This window comes from Fukomys damarensis, unplaced genomic scaffold (assembly GCF_012274545.1).
Source record: "Fukomys damarensis isolate Sample0158 unplaced genomic scaffold, DMR_v1.0_HiC HiC_scaffold_16, whole genome shotgun sequence".
Taxonomy (NCBI): domain Eukaryota; kingdom Metazoa; phylum Chordata; class Mammalia; order Rodentia; family Bathyergidae; genus Fukomys; species Fukomys damarensis.
In genome coordinates this window covers 85,320,261-85,330,135 of record NW_022900928.1, presented here as the reverse complement: position 1 = coordinate 85,330,135, position 9,875 = coordinate 85,320,261, and the positions used below count along the sequence as shown (strand labels likewise).

Below are 9,875 nucleotides of genomic sequence, written 5' to 3'. Positions count from 1 at the left end.
CACACACACACAGTAACGCTGTCAGCTGAGGAACAAAATAACCACCTATTTTTATAACTCTGCTTTGCTTTTCACAGGCGTGGGATCCAGAATGCTTTTCCTCTGTGAGGATTTTAACTCCTAGGCTTTAATCCCACCGTTTAATTTGCAGGTGCAGCAGTGACAAAGTGCAAAGTCTGACCTCTTTCCTTTTTGAGCTGGTTCTCAGCTTGTTGGCTGTCTGTTTTCTTTTGGCTGCTGTTGTTGTCTTGGATTGCACCTTCTTGGGGAGTGGGTGCCTCCTTTGCCTTCTATTCCTCTTTCCTGGTGGACCCATCCCCTTCTTTACACTGGACGCTCCTTTCCCACCCAAGGTGCTGCCACTCCCTGCTTTCCCTGCCTCTTCCTCACCCCTGTCCTGTCTTCAGTCCAACATTCAGGACTCCACTCTGGCTGAGCGGAATGTTTTGAATGTCTCTGCACAGTGTCCACAACTTGCTTTCTCTAACCCTTTGCTTTGACAGGTCTCCATTCATGATTTATTCCTCCAGGTCTTTGATTGGAGAGAATAACATTTTGATTCTGTTATTTTGCAGTTTGGCTCTCTTGTAGGAGTGTGGGGCGACCCAAAGATGCCAGCATCCTGCAGCTGTGGTTGGCCGTGCATTAATCACCCCTTCTCTGTTTTTGTCCCTCTGCCTTCGCAGGGCCTGGGGCGTGGGTCAGTGTAGTGGTAGTGCGCCTCTGGTTCTGCTTGGAAGCAGTGGCCATGTGGCCATGTCACTGCCCTTGCTGACTGGCCCTTCTAATGCAGTGTGCACCTTGTGGCTGCACCTGATGCAGCTCGGAGGTGCGGCGTGGAGCTCTGTTTGTTGGGAGTGCACTGACTGGAAACCAAGGGATGGCTGACTTGCTCTCTTCTGGGTTTGATTGGCTTCCTGTTTTCTGCCACTTACACTCTTCTGCCTCTGTGGGAATGATGTTGCTATGTTTTACCCCACTTCCCCTTTGCATAAACCCCTGTGGGAACTTTCCAAGGACTATATGTGAAGAATAGTAGTGGCATAGGTGAAAAGACAATGTATTGTGTGTATCATTTGTGTTTTGATTTCATCCTGAAAGATGTTGTTTGCACTGTATTGTATCTTGCAAGGTATGTCAATAAAGTCTCAGTGTCCCCTCTGACTCTGTGACTCTCATTTTATCTCAGGTCCATCCATACCACAGGGCCCCTTCATGCACTGCTGCCCCCATCTGCCCTTGAGGTGCAGCCCAAGGCTTTGGCCCAGATATCTGATGAGTGGACCCACACAAGATCCAGGGAACAGTTTATCCAGTCCACGCACCACGTGACTGGGAACTGACCACACAAGGCTAAAGTATGTTCTGTTTTGTTGGGGACAGTGGAGCTAGAGTCTCTTAAGTTTTTTAAAGCATTTACAAATATCTGTTACTATTTCAACACTAGTAAAAAAGACTGATAATGGAGAAAATCAGTCGTGCGTACTACACCCTGCTGCCTGCCGCACTTGATTTCTGTTCTGTGCAAGTCTTATTTAAGAAGCTGTAGCCACAGTGTCCATGTTCTGTTGAATACCTCATAAGCCTTTTTCATGTTGCTCTACCTTGCTCATAGTTTATGGCTTAATTTGAAAATAATTGAAAGGTACACCAGCTCTGCGTCCACAAAACTTTAAGGAAGCATCCAAGGAATAAACCCTGATGTGCGAGCTCTGTGCCAGAGCTGGGACTCTACCACATAGTGTTGCTTGTGCTTAGTGGCGTTCTTCCCTCTGTCCCTGGACTTCTGTGAGAGATGTTCAGCTTACATGACCCAAGCCCTCCATTGCCCTTTTGTGACAGTGCCTAGGCCAGGGGCAGTGGGCAGGACACGACAACTCTTTTGCTGACCCAGCCCATGTTGAGCATCTGCAGAGCCAAAGAGAATGATGGGTAAGTGCCCACCTTGTGCATCTCACAGGGTTGGCTCTGCAAGTGGTACCTGTGTCATGGCTGGGACCCAGTGCACCCTTAAAGGCAGGAGGGCGAGGCACAGCTCCCCTCAGTGCAGTAGCATTTCCATTCCAGTGATGTAACAAAGGTGCAAGGATGAGCAATGTGCCATCTTCCATCAAGGAGCCCCATGGCACAAGACACTGGGGGTCCAGAGGAAGACAGTGCATCAGGGTCTGCCATGCTCACAAGATACCTGACTATTTCCACCTTATCTTCCAGTCGGGGGATAGCAACTTCACTGTCTGAAGAATTTTACATTATTTTATTCTAGTAAAGAGCAGACACTTTAGATTCTTAAGTAAAAATACTTAATAAAATAATTATGATTTTTAGAGAAAAATTAGTAAAATAGACCAACCACTAGTTAAGAAAAAGCACAAAACACACCAAGGGGAAATTACCATTAAGAAAAAGGCGGTTTGATACTGTAGTAAAATGTAACACCTCATTTGCAGCTCTGGTCACATTGTGTATACAGTGCTCTGTGGTGGTGGTAAGCATATTCACACTGCCCCGCAGCTGTCACCACTGTCCATCCACAAGCCTTCCCTCTTGTGATCCTGGAGCTCTGTCCCCATTCACAGTAGCTCCCATTCTCCTGGAAGCCACCATTCTGTCTTCTGTCTCTGTGGGTTTCATGGTTCTAGGGACTGCTTGCAAGTGGGTGCATACAGGACTTATCCTTTTGTGACTGTCATCTTTCACTTAGCATAATGCCTCAAAGTCCATGCGTGCTGTGGCATGTGTCAGGGTTTTCTTTCCTTGAAGGCTGAATAATACTCTGCTGTGGGGATGGGTTAGATTTTGCATATCCATTCATCTGTTGATGGACATGTGGGTTGTCTGTACCTTTTGACTGTTGTAAGTAAAGCTGCTGTGAGTGTGAATGTATAGGTATCTTCAGAATCCTGCTGCAGTTCTTTTTGGTTATATAAGCAGAAGTGGAAATGTTGGGTCATAATGGTATTTTTGAGGAACCTATTATCCTGTGTCCCACAGCAGCTGAACCACTTCACATTCCCATCAGCAGAGATCAGGGGTTCTAGTTGCTCCCTTCCTTGCAAACATTGTTATTTTCTCTCTATTTCTATAACAGCCAAATAGCTATCCTAATGGGTATAAAGCACTGTTGCATAGTGGTATTGGTTTGTATCCCCCCTAATAGTGATGTTGAATATCTTTGCACATGCTCTTTGACCATTTGTATATCTCCTTTGGAGGAAAGTCTGTTCAAGTTCTTTGTTCATAAAAAGGCTTTTTAAAACGTTATGAAAGACTTTGCAGATCTCCATATAAATAAGTTTAAAAACCTAGATGATATGGATAATTTCTTCTGAAAATGGTTTACTAAAACAGGCTGTGGAGGAGATCTAAAGCTTAAACCAATCCCTCCAGAAGACAGAATTGTGGACGACCACACAAAAAAGCACCAGACCCATGTGTCACAATTTTACCAGAGAGTAGAACCAGTGCTACCTCCAATGTTTCAAAGCACTTGCAGTGAAAGTTGTTTTACATCTTTTTTTATGAAGTAAGTTTATAATTGATAACTAAGATAAAAAGTTACAGACAATATGAATGTCACTGCAAACATCCTTAATAAAGTACTTGTCAACCAGACACCGTGAAGTATGGCACTTAGAAAATAATACCATGGCCAGTGAGGCTGCTACAAAATGCCAGGATGGCTCAGGTCTGGAGTCAGTTAATACAAGATGTCATGAGAATGAGAAGGAAAATTTGTATTCTGCCTAAGAGAATCCTTGGCCAGCATTTAACAACCATTCTTAATAACTCAGGGAGACAAGAAAGGATCACTTCCAGGGAGCACTGGGCCACATCCCCAGCCCTACCCATTTTTTAGTGTCAAGAAACAGTCTTGCAAAGTTCAAACTGGTCTCCAATGCCTCAGCCTTTTAGGCAGTGCCACAAAACTCAGCCAGGGTTTTTTGTTGTTTTTTGTTTTTGAGTTTGAGACAAGGTCTCACTATGTAGTTCAAGCTGGCCTTGACCTCACTATGTAACCTAGGCTAGCCTTGAACTTGCAGCAATTCTTCTGTCTCTGCCTCCCAAATGCAGAGATTATAGATGTGCACAACCAGGCCTGGCCTTCAGCCAGGTAGTTTGAGCTGTATTTGAATCCAGAGACAGAATCTGAAGATGCCAAGGGCTAACTGCCCTGAACTGTGGTGGAGTAAAAGGATCCTCTTAGGACAATAAAGGGGCACACTGTGTTCAACAGTCTCAGATTGTTCAGAAAGAATTACAGACCTTTGAGTAAGAGAGGAACCACATTTTTAAAAACACTTTAAGGATGTACAGGACCTGTTGAAAGGCATTTTGTTTGAGAAGTCTGACTGTTTCATCATCCCAGGCTTCACCTATAGCCCAGAGAGGAGTTTAGGAGTTCCACAGTGAACAGCACCCCCGGTGCTGTGTTTAAGCTGGGGAACCTCCCACCCCATCTTGGTACTGGGGATTGAACTGGGAGTCTTCCTGCTGAGTTACAGCCTCAGCTGACACTGAACTGACCAGGGCCTCATGGCTCAGCCTCCCAGAGTGCTGGGTTTATAGGTATGCGCCACCACTCATGACTGCTACAGTTGCTTCTGAGAGTGAAATGCAGGCTGTTGACAGCTGTATTGGCCCCACAGGTGTAGAAGGAGGGAGTGACACCAACGCTGACTAGCCATTGGGTCTAGGAGAAGGTCGGGTGGTTCCAAGAATAGCTGGCTGTTGTGCTCCTCCCCTTGGATACCAGAACAGGGTAAGACACCCGCCCCCACTATACACACACAAACAAACACACACACACACAAGGTCTAAAGTCAACTCATGGCTCCCAGCCTACTGTGGTGGTTGTGAGTCAACTAGGGGGATATGGGGATGGCCACACAGCACAGCTCATGTGGGATGCCCTAGCTAAGCCCAAGGGAGGACTGCACTATGCAGAGCGACGCGAGGCTGTGCTGGGAAGAGGGGACCATGGGAGGGGGTTCTAGCATGGCAGTGTGGGTCTTCAGCAGGAAGGCTACCCAGCTCTGGAGGCCCAGAGTATGGGATCCAGGGATTGTGGGGTCTGGGGCCAGCAGGTAGACTCTTCTTGAGTTTTCAAGGGGGGACCCGACCTGGCTTCTCCTGACCTCGATGCTTTCCTGCAAGTTGGGGGTGGCTCTGTATCTGGAATCCTCACCCCCACCACTTTTGCCTTCATTCAGTGCTCTTTTTGTGTGCATGTCTGTGTCTGTATCTCCCCCTTTTTAAGGATCCACCCTAATGATCTCACTTGAACTTGATAAAAGATCGTTTTTTCTTCACACACAAAGTTTATTTTAGCATGCTATGCACAAACTGCAGTGCAACAGGACTAATGCTCTTCTCTGCCCAAAAGAAAGTTTCCAGAATTTCACATTATTTTCCTTAAAAGTCCATCTTGCTATAGTAATAAATATATGTATTAAGATACAAATAGAAATGGGCCAGGGATTTAGCTTAGTGGCGCCACGCTTGCCTTGCAAGCCCAAAATCCTGAGTTTGATCCCTAGTACTGAAAAACAAATAGAAGACTGAAAGCTCAGAAGTATAATTTTCATGAAAACACAACTATTAGGTTTCATTAACACCTCAGTGGCTAAAAACATGAAGTTTCAATTCCTATGGGCTTTTTTCTTTAAGACCCTTTCAGATTTTGCTGAGCTATTAAAGGAGAATTTACAGAAAGGTTTGATGTTTAGTGAAAACTACATTTAGTGTTAGCGACAGCTGCTCTGGAGCATCTGTAGTTGAGATGTACAATGTATTTTTGCTCCCTCTTACACAATTACAGTAAAATAAGGGCACAAGAATTTTGATACATATCTAAACCAATTGCTTTCTCTACAACTTTTCTTTGAATAATATTCATGGATTCTTCAGTTGTTAAAAGCCCTGCATGTAACCAAAGCAAGTTAACTATATACCCACCATCTATTCCAGAATTGTAGACCTTCAAGGTCCTCCCCTAATCTTGCCCACAAAAATAAGAAAATACATTCTGAACCACCCCAGTGAAGCTGCTTAATTCCTTGCAAGACATGCAGAGCATCTCTGCTCAGAACATAGGGGCAGGGATTGAGCTTAGTGGTACCACACCTGCCTTGCAAGTGCAAGATCTTGAGTTTGATCCCAGGTACTGGAAAACAAAAAACAAAACCAAAAAAAAACCCTGTATATTGAAGACCTTGGCTGAGAGTTTCAATCTTCTAGAAGTAAGGCAATAAGACTCAAGGTGAAAAGACACAAAGATTCACAGCAAAACAGGGAACTGGGATGGACCACACAGCATGTGAGGAGCCCAAGCAACCAGGACTGCTGGTATTTATTGATTATACAAGCATGAGTAAAATAGGGTAGGCAGATATGTATGGCATCCAGTGATAGCAGTGGACACATGCAAGGCTTGTAGAAGGGGGATAAGACATTCTTATGAAAAGAACAGAAAAGATCAAAGGTAGGTCTAGGTTAACTAGTAAGCTACTAAAACAGCTGAGGGAGGGACAGCTCATGAAATGTGGTTTGGAGCCACAAGGTCCTTGGCTGCAATGTTATCTCACTTAAGGGCCCTGCAACTTCACAGACCAGGACTTGGGTCTCCATCATTGCTGCTGGCAGGGTGGCTTAGGTTAGCCCGTGTACCATCTGACATGCTTCTGAGTCACAAAGGCTTTGGCCCGGCTCCAAATACATTGTAGCCAATTATGGGATGGGTGCCTGCTCCACACTTCCTCTTCTCTAAGCCTGGCCAGAGGGGTCTGCCACATCTGCACACTTGAAGGCATTTATCCAGCTTCCTCACAGGGCTTAGAGTAGAAGCAGGATACCAAGGGAGTAGTGTTGAATGGCTCTGGGTCCACTGATTATCAGTTTAGTTGCAGAACCAGGTACAGACATCTAAGTGGGCGGGCTTCTCCCTGGGACATTTGTTGTCCACAGAGAGGACAACAGGAACTTTCCAACCACACCACACTTGTTAAGTATTCATTAATCACGTGCATTCACAAAATAATAATAAATAATACTGGAGATTAAATAACCATGTGTATACTCTTGAAATAATTTTGATTCTTTACTTTCATTTGCCTTTTTAAAAATATATAAATATACAAACATTTATAATTATATATATGTAATTCTGTGCCTCTACTTACAGTTCTCCTGCTGCCCTGAAGATCTAGGAGCATGAAAGCCTTGTGTCCCTCATGAATGGCACCTCTAGTGCTGCAGAAATGTCATAAATAGGCTATCTGGTCCTTTACTGAACTGGACTATCCATGGCTTCATTGGAAGCGAATATCCTTTTGGGATCTTGCTTCTGCCAATTCCAAATAGGTTCCCTTTTTTTAGTGTGATATACAGTAGCAGCCCTTGGATCAAAAGAACCCGGCTATCATTCCTTTCTAGGCCTCACTGGTAACCCTGTTCTTATCGGTAGGTGAGGCCAGAGGATTCGGATTTTCTGAGCCACTGTCCTTGGAGAGAAACATTAAAGCCCTTAACTATTGGTGTCTGCTTTTTGCAGGACACCTGTGTAGTAGTCCCAAGGGCAAGGCTTCACTCTTGTAATAGTTTCAAGTTTTAAACCCAGAGCTTGAGCACAGGTCCATTTCTCCCACTCAGAAGCCTGGGAAGCACAGGATGCCCAGTTCCTGAGGAGCTTCTTTTGGCACTCTGTGAAGCCCACGTGGTAGGATATGCTCCTTGAAGTGTTTCCTCCATCACTTCATGATGTGATGACTTCCCAGGATCGGACTCAGGGCCAGCACTGGGCTCATTTACAGATAAGCACATCAATCCTGGAAGATACCCCAGGCTTTGCTGATCGTCTGGGGAGGGCAGATCACTGGTGCTGTGCTCCACAGCACACTGCATGCCTACTCGGCAGAGGACAAGGCTAGATCTAACTTGCTCGACAAAGATTCATGTCCCAAGTGCTGAGTCAGTTTTGGGAGAGATGGGTGTTAGTGTTAGCAGCAGGAGTCAGCAGTAGCTGAGCCTGCAGGATGCACAAGTGCACTGGGCCCTGCTAGCATGGGCCCATGAGAAAAAGTGGCAGAATAACAAATCCAGCACTGACACAGAGACCTGGGATAACCAACTTGACTGGGTCTGCATTTCCCCTGTCGAGGAGGATGAAGGTGGTGACACAGAACAGTTCTGTATAGTTTTGCTGAGGTTTTCCTTAACTTTGCTTACACAACTGATTTTAGGACTATCTTAGCACTGCTGTTGTTTGCTAGAAAAACTGGGTGATTTAAGTAGGTTTCACAAGTCTTTGGAAGCAACAGCTAAGGCTGGCTTTCCTTTGGGCTAACAAACTTGCTGCTCACAGAGTAAAAATATCTGAGCTTTTACGAAGCATGTAACCCACAGCAGATTTTCCATGAGTGGCTCCTCCAGGCCCAATTTCAGACTTCCAAATGGGCCTCAAACCATCAACTTGACTCCCTTCTGTTCCCTATAGTTTCTTTCCCTGAAAGTTTCAAGTCCTTGTTTTAAGGTTGGAATATTAGTCTGTTATTGCATTATTTTGTCCTGCACTAAATTAACTTCCCAACCCTGCTAGACAGTTGTGTGTAGCATTCTTTTTTTAAAGGATGGTATATCCACTCTGATCCACTATCATCAAATAACCATTAGTTACATAGCCTGAGTTACTTGTTAAAACATCATTTGGTATTGTTACAGTATTGGTCTTATCCACAGATTCTCTCCAGATTTATTTTCATACGACTTCCCATTCTTCTTGTCTACACTGTTTTTCTGTCTAGAAGTGCAATGGGCTATCCAATGTGCCACAGAGCGAGATCATACTGTTTTTCTGAATGAAGTGCTTGGTTTTAATTCCTACCTTCCCAAAGGTGCTGGCCTTCCCTGTCTGCCACAGAGGACCCTGCAGATAGGGCTGGTAGCTTCCTCAGAACCCACACTCTTCCTAGATATTTCTCTTTCTCCAACATTGTCATTTATTTCAACACAGCCTGTTCTCTTCTCCGGCATTTTCTGGTCTGCTGGAGGGTGTGTTTCTGCTCCTGTTTCAGTGCTTTGGCTGGGCCTTGGGGCTGCCCGGCAGGGATTGGCAAGCTGCTGCTGCTGGTTGTGGGTGTGGCTGTAGAAAAATGCTGGTGGTGACAGGGTTGAGCCTGTGGCTAGGCAGCATCTCCCCCACTGACATCGGCTGAGACTCCCTGGGCTGAGGCTGTGGCCTCTGCACCATCCAGATCTGAATGATAAAGGATCTTATCTCCAAACACACTGGTCACAGATGAGGAGGATCTCAACATGAATTTCGTGGGGAGGGATACAGTTCAACCTGTAATGCTGCTAGTGTAGTATGGAGAGTCTGAGCCTCCCAGCAACCTATGGAGCCACACTGTAAGTGGTAACACTGAGAGCATGGGAGGTGGGTGTCAGAGAGATGTCCAATGGTAGAGTTTCCTGTGAGATTGAGATCACTTTATAGCAGCTTAAAGTAGCCTGTCAAAACTATTCTGTTTTAGGCTTTTGTTGGAGTAACTGCAGGAAAAAACTCTAATAGTCACACAAAAGTTAATGAGTAGGGGATTTAGCTCAGTGGTGCCACCACTTGCCTCACAAGCACAAGGACCCAAGTTCGATCACTGACCCCCCCCAAAAAAAGTCACAAAGGAAGACAACAGAGGAACAACAAAAAACAAGAGACTGAGTGGCAACAGTCGTCCTTAATTAATAAGTATTTAAATGTCAATAGATTAAATTCCGCAATCAAAAGGCACATTTTGTGTGTGTGTGTGGTACTGGGGATCAAACTCAGGACCTTGATCTTGAGAGGCAGGTGCAGTGCCACTGCATTAAATCCCCAGTCC

The 9,875-nt window shown here is 45.1% G+C and overlaps 1 pseudogene; it reads right to left on the bottom strand.

Annotated features, from left to right (window-relative positions):
* Window positions 1–7,285: 7,285 nt before the first annotated feature.
* On the bottom strand, window positions 7,286–9,205 carry LOC104874946 (annotated as a pseudogene).
* Between the last annotated feature and the right edge of the window lie 670 nt (window positions 9,206–9,875).